Raw genomic sequence first — 14,805 nt, 5'->3', positions numbered from 1 at the left:
TCCAGGGCTGCCCACGGGGGCCCGCTGTCCCGGCCGTATGCTAACGATCACTCCGAGCTCCACATGTACCAGCCTCAGCCGAGCCCCCTGGCTTCATCGATCACGATTCCCGCTCAGCACATGTATACAGCCGTAGCCGGCCCCCGCGGCGTCCCACCAAGCACCGCCGACTCCCTCGAGGGGCCGCCGCTGCCGCCACTCTCCTCTCGCGGGCCGTAACCTCCGCGCCCAGGGCGTCCCCACCTTCCGCGGCTCAGCGCTCTGTTTTCCGGGGCCTCACGCTGTGCACACCGCCAGGACCCTTGTACACTCGGACCACAGAGCGCCCCAGCCTCCGGGTCCTCCCGCAGCAGATGCGCCGTCAGTCCTGGCACCGCTCCCCTTCCGCTCCACCACTGGCCGCGCGCGACGCCGCACGCACAGCGACGTCGCTGGGCTCACTGCGCACTTCAGCGCGGGGATCAGGGGCCTGCACTGCTCCTCACACCGGAATCGCTCCGCAGACGGCGAGCTCTCGTCTCCCCCTCCGAACTCGCTCCCAACGGGACACCGCCGTGTTGGGCGCCCCTCCAGGCTGGCTGAGCACAGTGCGGGGAAGGATAATTACAGGATAGTTGCCTCTGTGTGTCGGAGCTGGAGGCTCAAGCCGCCATTCATGCCGCGAGCCAAGCTCCGCCCCCAAAAGGTAGGGCATTTACTTTCAAGTTTTGCATGTCCTGGTTGTGAAAAACACCCAAATTCTTTGTTCACTATTGTGAGGCCTACCCCTTTCTTAGGTTAACATTGGGAATTCCTTATTACACTAATAAGTAGTAATTTCTGATTGAGAAGAAGTACCTCTGTCATGTTTTATATAATTCGAATGAGATAATAAATTCAACTATGCCCCCAAATAGGATTTATCATTACTATTTTAGAAATGCCACTTTAAGAAAGATGGCATTTCTCTGCTCTTAGCTCTGTGTGTCGGCAACCTGTCTTCAATACACAGTGGGTGTGGGTGACAGCTAACCTTTGTGCTTTTCTTATAGAGAGCCACACACAAAAGAAGGTTAGGTGTGACTGAGTGGCCAACTAAAACCCTGATGGGTCATCCTGGGCCTGATGGTAGTGAGGCACTGATACGGACTGTAAACCCCCCTGTAGTGAGTATGTAGCCAGAGCTGGGAAGGAAGACCTCTGTGCACTTCAAAATACTTCTTTGAAGTCACCTCCTTTTCAAAGGTGCAGTCGGGTATAAGTACTGGGTCTCTGTCCCCACCAAATCAGACACTGCTGGAATTTTTAAGAAACTCCGCCAGGACGAAGGACTGTTGTGCTGATACAAGGTCTGCCACTCTGCTGGACTGCTACTCTGAAATAACTGGTTTTGCTGCTGCACTGCCCTGCTGCCTGGTACCCTCTGTACTACTGAAGAAGAACTGGACTAACTTACTTGAACCCAGAGTGATCTTCAAGGCATGCTGGCTTGCCTCCTGTTTTTAGACTCAGGGATATCAAAGTCTTAGCCCCTGTCTCCGTGCCTGGTCCATTGGAAGTTGATCCAGGTGCTAGCTCTAGTGGATCTGATGCACCCCCTGCTGCTGGAAGCGAAATTGATGCATCAGTGCTGTTAAGGGAACAGAACAGCCACATTGCACTTGGGACTAACAAATCAGTATCGGAATTAACACATATGAACCATCACATTGCAACCACTGTAGGGATAGACAATCGACGCATCCACTCGACTGCATGGAGAAAACCGGCGGAGAGTACAGCTGAGCCTAGTAGGAAAGGCTCACAGCTCCAGAGAAGATGGGAGTAACATTGCCCATTCTTGATGTGAGAGAGGCAGCTACCTGAGGTGAAAATTACAAAGTGTAGGACAGGGTTTGCCGCATACAGTTGACAACCTTATAGAAATGTCATAAAGGATAGAGGAAGGGCCCTGAAAGAGGAGGCACACCCTCTCTCAGAGAAGGTGTTTCTGGTAAATCGAGAATTTTCCCATGTTCACCGTCAGTGAAGGAAATATTGTTTGTTCCCATGTTTCGCCCAATACTTGGGTCAGTCACATTGTAGAAGCCTATAATTCCAGCTTTCCACTTCTGAGCCAGATCTGGGACGCTTTGTTGGTGTCCCTTATGTTTTTTTTGCTTAGATGAAATACATTAAGCCCTTTTTGGCTTACCCAAGGAAAAGGATCTGGACAGGGGGCCTGCTGATTTGTATTTGCTGGAACACAAAATTTGGGCCGCATTGCTCACACAGATTCTTAACACAGCATTAAGAAAAGCCCTGCCTAGCTCATGGCTCAGTGCCCATTTTCAAGAAGGAGCACTCAGGTAGTTATATTCTTGTGTTTATCAAGGGTAATAGAAACTTAGGTAGTGCAAATGAGAGTGGTGAGCTGTGAGTTTGATCGAGCCAAGGTCACCAGGAAACTGCTGCATGGTTATGATGATGAGTTAGCCTCTTAGATCTCCCTTCAACGTTCAGAGAAAAGCCTATTAAGCAAACATTTTGAGCTACATAAAACCAGCACTGTGTCTGTCTAAGTATGAAGAGTATAATCATATCACTGATACTGGTCTCTAATCAAAGAACATTTGCAATTAAACAAAATGATTTATAAAGCACAATTCACATGCTAAATTGCCTCATGGTGTTCGGATTATACCTGATATTACCAACTGGTGCTCAGGGATGGGCACAGATGCATTCTGGGCTGCAGAGATGTTCTACCTTTGTCTCAGCCACTCTATAGGGAACATCACCACTTCCAGAAGCAAGAACACAAAGAAAGCAACAATTTGTCACCTCTGTTAATTCAATTGTTTAGAGCCAGGTATGCTCCACTATGAAGCAAGATGGATGCCGGAGTGTCATTGTGACCACAAGGCCCATTTACTCTGCACACTGTGGAGTCTCTTCCGTGGGATCCAGATCTCTTTGGAGGCTGTTTGTTGGGGGAGCAGGGGATAATACTTTCCCCTTGTCCTTTCAATCAGGTATTGAATAGGTCATATAAACAATTTCACTGAATTTACTAATGATGATTGCTGTAACATGTTTATGAACTGCCTTGTTACATTTTAAGTTGGCAGGTGTTTGCCTAATATATGTTTATATTGTAGTGGTGTGAAATGATTTGCAAGTATAAACTGTAACAATGCTTCATAGGATTTAATGGTTCTCATGTATTTATGTTGCACCTACAGTAGGGTGGTGTGCACACAGGCCTTCTCAATGGTGTTGTCAAAGTCAAATGGTAATTAAGGGTACTGCAATGTGCTTAAATGTCACGCCCTAATGATCAACAGCAAAGGGATCTCAACAAGCGCTGGGGATGCTTTTTGCAGCAAAGCAAGAATCCGGCACCTTTTGAAAGTTAAAATGTCTGTAGGAAGACTGCTAAAAGTTGTATTCTTTTAGAGGAAAATTGTAAAAGTGTTTCTTTCTACAGGTTTAAATCCACAGATGCTATTGCAAAAAAACGACACCTGTTATATTCTTATCGCTCTGCTTGAAAAATTGATTTGGACTTAAACTTTCTATTTTTCCCTCCCTTATTTATATTGAATACCCTCTCATTCAATTCTACATTCTGCATGCCTCTTATGGATACAAACTATTAAATTGCATGCTTATCTTAATCTCTCTTTCTTTAAAACCATGTACCTGCAACCTAACAATAGCTATTAATTCCATCAACTATTTGCTTCTAACATATCCCCCTCTAGTGATCACACCCAAGTCATTAATGTACTAGAAAGAAACCTGAATAAATACCTGGAATGTTGTCTTTGAGAGCGCAAGAGTAAACCCTTTAACCAAAGGATTGACCACTAACTCTGGGCTCCAGTGTGAAATGGTACTTGCTGTAAAGTGCTTCAATGACTCATCGGTGTAGTGAGTGCTAAATGAAAGCCATTTTAATTCAATTAAGTTCAGTAGCACACACTCCATTAAGGTGCATCAACTTCCCAGCAAGAAGTTGTCCTCTTCTTTGAGACATTAGACTTCCACAGTACCCTTGCAATGGTTATTTCCATTGACATAAATTGTATCATACTGTGGAATCACATTCCCATCACACTCCTCACATTGGCTCACCGCCCTTGATTTTATTAGCCTAAATTTACCTTATCACTCAAGCCTGGTGCAACTCTATTGGCCTCAACAAAATCACCCCTGACAACCATTTATTACCCCCTCAGCAACAGTTCCCCTCCATTGACTTCAATGACATCATTGTGCAGCATCAAACTCGCAGCAATGGCTAACATCAATTGACTTAAAGAGCATCTTAGTAGCCCATCATCAACATTAATGTTTCAAATCCAGCAGCAATTAATCACAACCCTTCATCACCCCATAATCCCCTCACACACAACATCTGGTAACCACCTCTGACTTTAATGCTACAACTCTTCCAACTATTGTTCACTCTTGATTGTTTCAATGGCATTGTCATTTAATGGCCAGAATAGCTTACCCAGTAATGGTCCCCAGTATTGACCTCATGACAGCATATTGCAGCCTCACGTTTTCAAAAAATGGTTCACCTAAATAGACTTTCAATTGTTGGGTCACTGATGCTCCTTACTGTGATGGGCCATTAAAGATGATCATGATGTAGGACCTTTAACGCATTACTGAGAAGGGCCATTAATGCTAGTTAGTGCAGGAGGCCCGCAAATCACATTTATTGCCTAAGGCTATTAAGATATATACCACCTAGTGTCATTGAGTCATATAATACCTGGGATAGGAATGTACAATGCAGAGCTAGAATGATTAAATTTATCGCAAAAAAAATTACAACTTTCACAAACGATAAATTTGAATACAATGACAGTCGATAGAAATAATGCACATAGAGGTTATTTAAAAATTATGACATGGATATGGCCCTCTGGTACTTCTGATTGGGACCTTTGAACATGGACCACTAATGTATGTAAATGCTGCCTGGAACCTTTGATGCTTATTTTATTTCAAACATTCATTAATTCTTAGTTTTAAATAGTACCAATGGATTTCGAAGGCTGACATGGCTTGTCAAGTGCTTTATTGTAAGTGAAATCAAAGGTAACATTTTATTTCTTTAGACTTGGACTTATGTTGGACACACCTTGCTTAGGACACTAGTGCATGTCTACATCATCTGGACATATTGATGTGTTTCTCTTAGTGGCACTGGCACTAAAGTGTAGGCCTGGGCAAAAATTTCGTTCCGTTCGCGGAAATTGCGATAATTTGACATTTTTGCGTTCCGCGGAGAGCGCGAAAATGTCAAAAATTCCGGTTTCCGCAGCTTGGCGATAATTTGTTTCTTGCTCGCGCTGTAAAATGATACATTCTCGCGCGCGCGCGATCGCCTTACCTGAATCCCTGCGTTCGCTGACAAGTTTTCTTGATCCGGTCGCGTTCTCCATGAGATGTTGTATTGTTTTTAGCCATTTGCGCTGTCTCGCGACAGTTCGCGCCCGCAGTGACGTCATGCGTCGCGCGATCACGTCTTTCTTCTCGCGATCATGCACCGCGAGAACAACTCAAAACAAGATGGCCGCGCCCGCAAGCAACCACATGGGTAAGTTGGCGACCCGCAACCATGCAGAAAATCTCGCGAACGTGCCGGAAAAAAACTTCCGCATCTTCGCGATATTTCTGCTTGTTTGCGATAATTTTAAACATTCTCGCGATAATTTGCGAAGGTTAATTCCGCAAATTCCGCCCACCCCTACTAAAGTGTCTGAGAGAAATTGATGATCATTATTGTCTGTGGCTCTAGACCAATGTTGCCTATTCACCATCCTCTCTCTCCTTTGAGTCCATCTAAGATGAAGACTCACTGACTTGTACCAGTTGAGGAATGGTGAAGTGAACACAGACCACATGTTTACACCAGTAGCAGCTCGTGGAGGGAGTTCGGTGGGGTAGTGAGGCGGGGGGGGGGAGGGGCAGGGTGGTGAAATGTAAACACCGGAATATGGATGAACGGAGGTAAGTACGCATTTAAATTAATAAAATGAATTTCTTTGTGCGTGCTGCATCGCAAAATGCGATGCAGCGCGTGCAAAGGAATTCCCCACCCTGCCCCGCCCCGCCTCGCCTCACTGCCCCACCGAACTCCCTCCACGAGCCGCTACTGGTTTACACCAATGTATATATTCACATCGCTGAAACCCATGGCAGATAAGTCATTGCTAATGGACTGAGTCAGGCAAGAACAATCCTTTTAATTTGCAATATTTTATCAGCTGAAACTACACTTCTAGTCTGATTCCTCCCATAGAAGTCAGCTCTGGCGAAGTTTGCATTATGCCAAGTCAGGCTTGAGTATACCCCAATAAACATGTTGATTATGAAAGAAACCTGTAATCGGGTATGCCATCTAATCTGTAAATATTCATTGAATCAATCAAGAAGAGAAGCTTCTGTATTAAAAGAACAATATTAAAACAAAACGTAACTCGAAATAAGGCTCTGTAAGCAACTGGATTTTTTATTTTGGTGGCAAAAGGAAGTCAGAATCCTTCAATGGGGAAAAGCTGCATGAGTATCTGACAATGAGTTCCACGAGGCCGGATACTTTTTTGCTGAGGGTCAGCTGAATTGCATTGCTACTACAGAGATGCTTTCAGTGGGTCAAGCCTGTATTTTTAGCACAGTGAGGTCCTGCTTTGGGCGGACGGGCTGGAATGGTTTGTCCCAGTTCTCCAGAGGTCAGAAAGGCCAAAAGTCCCATCTGTTCACGGTTGGTAGGAGAAGTCCAGTTAGACATGGCCAGGAGTGCCAGTACCTAAGGAACAGCACTGTGGGGTCAAGACTCACTCCAGCAGAGGTCACCAGCAGGGTTCATGTAAGGCCCATTTGAAACTGGTTAGCCAGGCACTACATGGGTAAGGCATCTTGGTGATTGTATTGGCTACCAGTCATTCAGGACTCCCCTCAGTTTACAAACAACAGGTTCAGTTCTCTTCTGTTCTTTAGCATGTTCAGAAAGTGTTTTGAAGAGGACACTTGGGCATTCCTGGTGTGCCACATTTGTGCCTGGCACAAGCTAGTGGGTGGAGGTGACTCCAGGCTCCTCCCTAACCAATTGGGTGAAAGTTATAACTTTAAGCATGTTGCATTTTCGAGTATTTAGAATGCTGTTCCACAGTGTTTTGTTTCTGGATATGATGTGAGTATAAACATTCCATCACCAGGCAGTTGTTCAGTGTCTGGAGAGGGAAGCACCAATCTTCAGTCATCTTCTTGAATAATGCTTTTTCAGCCTCCACACTGAACCTCTTTCATAAAATTGGTAACACGTGCCAGCCAAGGAACAGAGGTGTCGGTACCAGTCCTACACTCCTGGTGGTCATTAACTGTTGTAGGTAGCAGGCAGCACTTATATGACATACCATAGCATGATGAAACCACAATTGCGACCGCATGTGGTGTCAGAAAGCAGAAGTAAGAGGGCGCAAGGTGAGAGCATGCACTACAATCCAACTGCAATCCGACTCAAAAGCCCACTTGCATGGGAATGGCAGTGGAGGGTAAGGTATCCGTTCGAGCGCAAGGTCACAGGGGGCACTGCATATAACCTCAGGAAGCTATGTGTGAGGATTCGTGAATGCGAACAAACACTGCACTTCTCGACAGACTTGTGCTGCCAAGACAGGAAAGTGGCAGTATTCAAATTCACCTGAGCAGAACTTGGATTCGTTTTTCCTCAAGTGAAATCTTACCTGAATGACTGTGTTTCTTCAGTCAAACACCTCGTTCTCTTTTAGCTCCACCTTTTCAAACTTGTGTAAAAAAGGAATAGAAAAAATAAAGGCCAACAAATTAATCAGAAACATCAATAGAAATGGAGTTACAATGGCTTTTTACTGAAAAGGGGGCGTATGTTGATCGAAGTGTGTTCTGTAAATATTATTTTCCATTGCAGTGTGGGTGAATTTTGTTTCAGGATTCTAACCATTTGTTTTCCATAGGTACTTTTGTCAGTATAGAGTCTTCAGTCATAATATCTCCACCATTGTTTCTAACTCAATCAGGAAATGCACCCTCAGATTGGGAAGAATGGATCCACATGTTAAAAAATTATTTATACGCTTTAGATGGAGAAGGTTGTTATCCTTAGAGGAAAGAAGTTCTCCTGTTAAGTACTTTAGGCAAGGAAGGTCAATGTGTTTTTTTACATATTTGCCAATTGCTGTAGAAAGCAATGGGCTACAGATCGTGGCCCACAAAATAAAAATAAAGACACAAAATAAGGGTAGAGGGCAGATTTGAAAAATACACTAATATAGTTATGTGTAGGTATAAATTCTACACGTAACCCCATTGGGTGGGCAAAACTGTAGATTAATTTATTACCAGGACGCGGGAATTACTTTTTAAATGTAAATTTGCTGCTGGGATGGATTAATCAATTTGTGATCATCTAATTGTTTACTATAGGATGAAAAAATGAATGAGAGACTCACGGCTGCAAACAAAAATCAATTTCTCTTAACAATGCCCTAGAAATAGCAAAAGTTGTTGAGGAGCCTAACTTCTGCATTAGAGAAATGGAAAAAAAGAGTAAGTAAAAACAATGGAGATGTTTCTAGTAAAGATAAGGAGGAAATAGATGTACTGAGCAGAAGTAAAGGACATAATACATGCAACAGGAATATTACACCAAGCTGATAGAAACATGACATTATCTAAGCAGGTCAATGAAGTTGGCACTAGGTGTGGAAGCAGATTTCACAACTCAAATTTAAAAAACTGTTTGCATTAGGAAAAGAATGCTATAAATATGAACACTAAGGACATTTTGCGCGTCCGTGAAATCATATCCTTAAACCTAAGTTAATGTAACACAGGAAAAATCAACAGTTAGGGGCCTATTAGTATGGCAGGGTGATCGCCACTGCCCAAACGGCGGTGGCTATCCGCCCGCAATAAAACACCGCCCACATGCACATTACCCCCGCCATATCAGTATGGTGGGGGTACCGCGGCAGACGGGAAGACCATCCGCTGCTTTTCTGCCGATCAGTCGACCGGGCTGAAAAGGGTTTAATATGGTGGCGGTGTCTGCTAGACACCGCCATCCGAATCAAGATGCAGGTGGGAGGCATGCAGATTTTGAAGTTGGGGGCCCGTTGTGGGCCCCCAGGATGTTGGGCGTGTGGAGGTGGCACATGGGGGGTACCTATGGTACCCCCCTGCATTTGCATGCACAGCATAGCAGGCACCGCGCAGTGCCTGCCACGTTGTGCATGCAAATGCACAACATGCATTTTTGGCACAGCGGCGGGTGAAGCTTAAAGCACCGCCTGCCGCATTGTTAAAAATGCAGGATGAGCCCGCCAGTGTGGCGGGTGCATCCTAATCACCCCCACGGGACAGCCGCACTTATGGCGGGTGGTCCCTTTTTACGTCAAAGTCCGCCCGCAATCCTAACAATGCCCTAAGTGAGGACTTGATAGCGATTGATGTGTTGATTATAAAAAGAATAATATAGGCATGCTTTGGGTCTATCTTATGGTAGATTCAGGTTTTCTGTACACGATCATGCTTATAGACATGTTTATATCAGAGTGACCAAAAGTTTGCTTACTCCCTAAAGACATAAACTCAGGTAGCAATCAAGGAGTAAAAATGCATCATTGTTTACTTGGTGAGAAAATTTTTATTTCAGGAGAGGTATGTTTAAGGCAAGGTGTATGTAGCTGCAAGAGGCACCATAATTTTGGGATGGGAACACCAGTATGATTTCCAAATAATGATTAATCCTATTGATCCTATTCAAGTCATGTCAGTTCATGAAGGCGAGATGAGATTGTTGCAGGAGTTAAGTGAGTGTTTACCAACTAGTTAGGGGAACTGTTATATCAAACCCAAGCTGTCCCTTTTCAAAATAATTTGAGGAGGGTCCCTATAGTGAGCATAGAAGAATTGAAGGGAATAGTCAGGGAAGGAGCAATAGAGCCCACAGAAAGATCCAATTGGATTTCTCTGGTGTTTATCAAGGAAAATCAGACCGGAGTGTTAGATTTTATGTTGACTTTCACTCAGTCTATCAGAAAGTAGAGGTAGATAATAATCTTTTGATGAATATCAATGAATTTATACTATTACTAAAGGGTTATACCTTCTTTAAAAAATTCCACCTCAAGCGTGCTTACAGTCAGATACACTGGGGCTCAAAGCCTTTTAAGGCCTTCATAACAATTGAGGGAGTTTTTCAATTCACTAAGATGCTGTTTGGACTGAAGTAGGTAAAGTGAATTATTGAAGACATGACTGGCGTAATCTATTTCCAAGATGACATCCTAGTGTTTGAGGAAATGATTCAGAGTCCCAATAAGGCCCTCAAGCAAATACTGTGTAGGATTGCTGATACAGGGCTTTTCTTAAAAAAGAGAAATTCCAATTTCTTGTTGCGGTAATAGAGTATTTGGGATATATTTTGTTGGCAATAAAAGCTGAAGACACAAAATTGATAGACGGATTGCAGAACAAATCAAAACATTCACCCCCAGTCAACCGATCTGGGTTAAATCCATCATTCTTTTGCTCACCATGCCACCCCAGTTTAGACCTGGCCATATGCAAATTAGTCTTGCCCTGTGCCTCATGGGAACAGTCCAGCCCGAACTGCCAAACCAGGTCCTCCCTGGGCTGGAAACAAGGACCAGTTTTGGGGTTTCACCCCTCTGCAGCCAGGATAGCTTGATTCCAGTGGCACAGCGAGCCCAGGACCCACGTCTGGGCATACCTGGCGCACTTAAGGTGAGAAAGCAAAAGACACAACATTTATTGATGGATGGAATGCAGAACAGATCAAAACATTCACTCCCAATCAAGAGATCTGGGTTAAATCTGAGCCTAAAAAAGATGTGCTTCAAGCAGTAAGGATGGCTCATACTCCCAAAGATAAAGATCAATTAAAAATGGTCTTCGGTCTCAATAAATATTTTAAGGAATTTTGCACAAAAAAGAGGACTTGAAAAACCTGTTGAGAAAAGTTAGACGTTTTCATCTTTTTCTTATTCATGTTTCATTTATTTCAAATCATTACATGTAAACAACCATACACTACAGATTCACATTACAGTAAACAACAATTATTGTTAAAAGCTCAATTCAATCCGTGATATTTCTAAAAAGACGTTGAACCCACGTGAATAAGGTTACAATTATTTTAAAATAATGGAGAATTCATAGTTTCATCACTTATGTGCTCAGAGCGGGGCCTCCGTGGGTGCTCAAAGGGGTCCCCTATGATGAACAGGAGAAAGTTCTTGAGACTCCACAAATTCTGCCTTTATTGTTTGGTGGTGTGTTGCCAGCTTCAGAGTTCTGAGCAGAAGATATTGTCAAGGGGTTTGTCTCTACAATTTTATATCCACGCTCCTCTGTGTAAGAGGGCCACAAGTTTGGGGAAGGAATTGGGATTTGTCTTGCAGGTGCCAAGGAGACTTTTCTTGTTGCCCTTGTGATATTCCATGTGGGCTGACTCCAGACCCTGACAAAAATAGGAAAAGGGGCATGTGGCGCACACTGCTATTATTACCCTGTTGAGGCATTGAGGAGTGTTGATTTGATAGCGCCTGTGAGTTTCCCCAGCCTAGCTAGGGTCTGTGGTGAATTGGTGGAGACGCACGGATCCGAGGCTTCCCTGCACAGTCTGGTGCCATTGGCTTAACATAGAAGAACCAGCAGACAGTGCCGATCACTGGCAAGTTTGGGACAGCAGCACAGCAGGTGAAACCAAGATTCGCTGTGGTAGTTACATAGTCTGCATGATGTTGCCTTGTCAAGTCTACCCAGGCAGGGTTGAAATCAATTATTGGTAGGGCGAGGAGCCTCATGAAGTGGATCTTTCTTTGTGCCTGGGCAGTGAGTGTTTGTTGGAAGTAGGGCTGAGCCTTCCCTGAGTCATAAGAGGAGATGGAGCAGCACCAGAGCCTTTGGATGTTCTTCTCGAATGAGGCTTGCACGGTCTGCCTATTCACAGTTTTTTTCCAGGCTGGATATGGTATTTTATGGGCATCCAGGTTGGCAGCCTTGATGTTCAAGCAACTAATTACCTTTGCTAACTGTGTTTGCCTTGGGAAACCCTCCTCTTGAACGATTGATTTAAATTGAGTTTTAAGTGTGAATTCTGGGGCCCACAGGGCCCTCATATACTATTTTACTAGGTCACCTTGACAAGTAAGGTCTAGGCTCCCAAGGGACTCTAGGAAGATTTTTTGCATGCAGAGATTTGAGAGTTCTTGAGGAGCAGGTTGAAAGCACAGGTAAAGGCGAAGTGGCTGTACTTTAGAGCAGGGATACACTTTGCTCTCAGGACTTTCAGCATTAGTTCAGCAGTTGGACTATGAAGGCAACAAATTAGGCATTTCAGACTATGGATGACTCCAGTGCTCTTGTTTCAAAGATGCCTTAGGTGAGCTGCCGATTGCACCCCTTCCGTGAATCAGACACCTAAGTAATGGTAGGTTGAACTGGTTGTAATTTGTATGGATCTTAGCTGCTAGTGAGCTTGTCTCTTGTGTGAATATTTGCCGAAGACAAAAACTTAGTTTTTTCCCTGGTTCACCTGAAGTTTATTTGCCTGATTATAACAGTGGAGAGCACTGAGGCCTCTCTGTAGGCCAGCTCTGGAATGGTCCATAATTGCATTGTCATCTGTGTTGTGCAGGATTGGATGGTGCACTCTGCCCAGCCTTGGTGTGAATAAACCAGAGGCTTCCAATGCAGTGCATACATTAGACGTGTAGAAGCTGCAGTTTTTTTAGGAAAAGAGACAACAAAGTTGTTTTTAGAATACAAAACAAGAGATCTGATCAGCTATTGTTTTGAATTCTTTTGATAAAAAACCTAAATCAATACTGTGAGTGCTTTAGGGGTCAGGGTTGTGCTATCACATGTCCATAATAGTGGTGAGAAAACAGTGGCTTTTACCTCTTGATTATCGATTCATACTGAAAGGAAATACATCCATTATTGAGAAGGAAGCATTAGCTGCAGAGTGGGGTGCAGATTATTTAGAAAGTACTTGACGGGACTTCCTCTGATATTCTGTAGGGCTCACAAACCGTCATTAAAGACGGGACAGGTAAAGGTTCTGTGAGACTACTCTGTTGGCCTGCTTGCCTTCAGGAGCACTAATACAGAATTAAGGGGCATATTTACAAGCAGGCGATAAAAAATTATCGCCGCTTTTGCGGCCGTTTTCTGCCGAAAAGCGGCGATAATTTTATCGCCTAATTAGCAAGGCCACGCTTACGCGTGAAACCTTGCTTTAGCGTGGGACTCCTAACGCCCAGCTTTGCATCTCTAATGAGATGCAAAGAGGGCGTTCCTGGCCTAACATGACAGGAGAAATGTCGCTAAGCGACATTTCTCCTATCATCAAACCCCACACTATGAAGCATAGCGGCAGGAAAAGTAGCGATAACCCCTGTTATCGCTACTTTCCTTACGCCTGCTTCAGGACTGACTTAGCCATGATATCCTATGGAAGGTGGATATCATGGCTAAGTTTGTGAGTCCCTATCAGCAAGCTAACACCAAACTTCGTGAGATTATCGCTGGGTTTCCAGCGATAATCTCACGTTAGGTAGTTAGCGTGAGGATTTTTATCGCTGAGGAGATAAGCGTTGCTAATAGCAAGCTATCTCAGCGATAAAGTTCCACGTTACCCGGCGATAATCATCCTCACGCTAAGAGTGCTGAGCGATAATTATCGCCGGGTGTTGCTGATATGCCCCTAAATACATTTCAGTTCGGTGAAATGCTAAAACAGAGAGTTTGTCCTGTTTATCATTATGATGACAAGATGTAGATAAAGAATCGGTGGAGACCTTTGACAAGCTAGTTCCGAAGGTGTATGATATATCAATACAGCTCTTTGAATGGAGTCAAGGGACTATATCCAAAGATGAGTCATATAAATGTATGGAAGAAGATTTAGTCTTGCTAAGGATTTTATTGCGGATTGAGGAAGTAAAAGAGAATGTTCTGTCTTACTTTCTGCCTGACCATATGTTAAGGTTTGGATGAATTATTTGTGGTGGGAGGTAAAGTCATATTGAGAGAAGAAAAACGTGTCCCTCCTAAGATTCTTAGGTTGAAACTGTTTATGTTAACACATGAAGGTCATTCAGGCCAAGCATCAATTAAAAATGTTTGAGGGATAATTTGTGGTGGTATGAGATGAATGGTTATGTCACTGTTTGGGCTGAAAGGTGTGTGGATTGCAATGATGAAGAGAAGAGATTGAGAGTGGGCTAACAATTGATCATGGAGAGATTTTGGATCCCAGCAAACCCTGGCACAGAGCTTGTATGGACTTAATTGGGCCCTTAAAAGGTGTTAGAGGAGAATTAAAATTTGCTATGGTCATGGTAGGTGTGCATTGTGGGTAGTAGTTACATTTCTCTGTTAAATCACTAAAAAGGCTACCACAAAACATATCACAAACAAATATACATAATTACCATCATAGGAATTTGGAAAGAGTTTTGGGTTTTATGCTTTCATTCCACCCTTTCTTTACATTACGCATTTAGTTATGTATTTATTTACATAGCAATAGTAGATTCGAGAATCATATCAGCTTGATTTACAGTTGTTTATGCCATTTATAAATTAAACACACACATTCTAGTTTGTTTTCTTATATCCATTCATTCATTTATTCATGTCCACAATACTAGTAGTTTTAACAACGTTCTCAAGTTAACACAGATTATACTAATGAAAGAGATAGCAAAGCTATTCCAGTACTCAGTTTTGTTTCTTTCAAAGTGTAAGACA

Source organism: Triturus cristatus, chromosome 2_1, assembly GCF_964204655.1.
Source record: "Triturus cristatus chromosome 2_1, aTriCri1.1, whole genome shotgun sequence".
Classification (NCBI taxonomy): domain Eukaryota; kingdom Metazoa; phylum Chordata; class Amphibia; order Caudata; family Salamandridae; genus Triturus; species Triturus cristatus.
The sequence above is the reverse complement of the archived record's forward strand: the minus strand, read 5'-3'. Positions refer to the sequence as shown.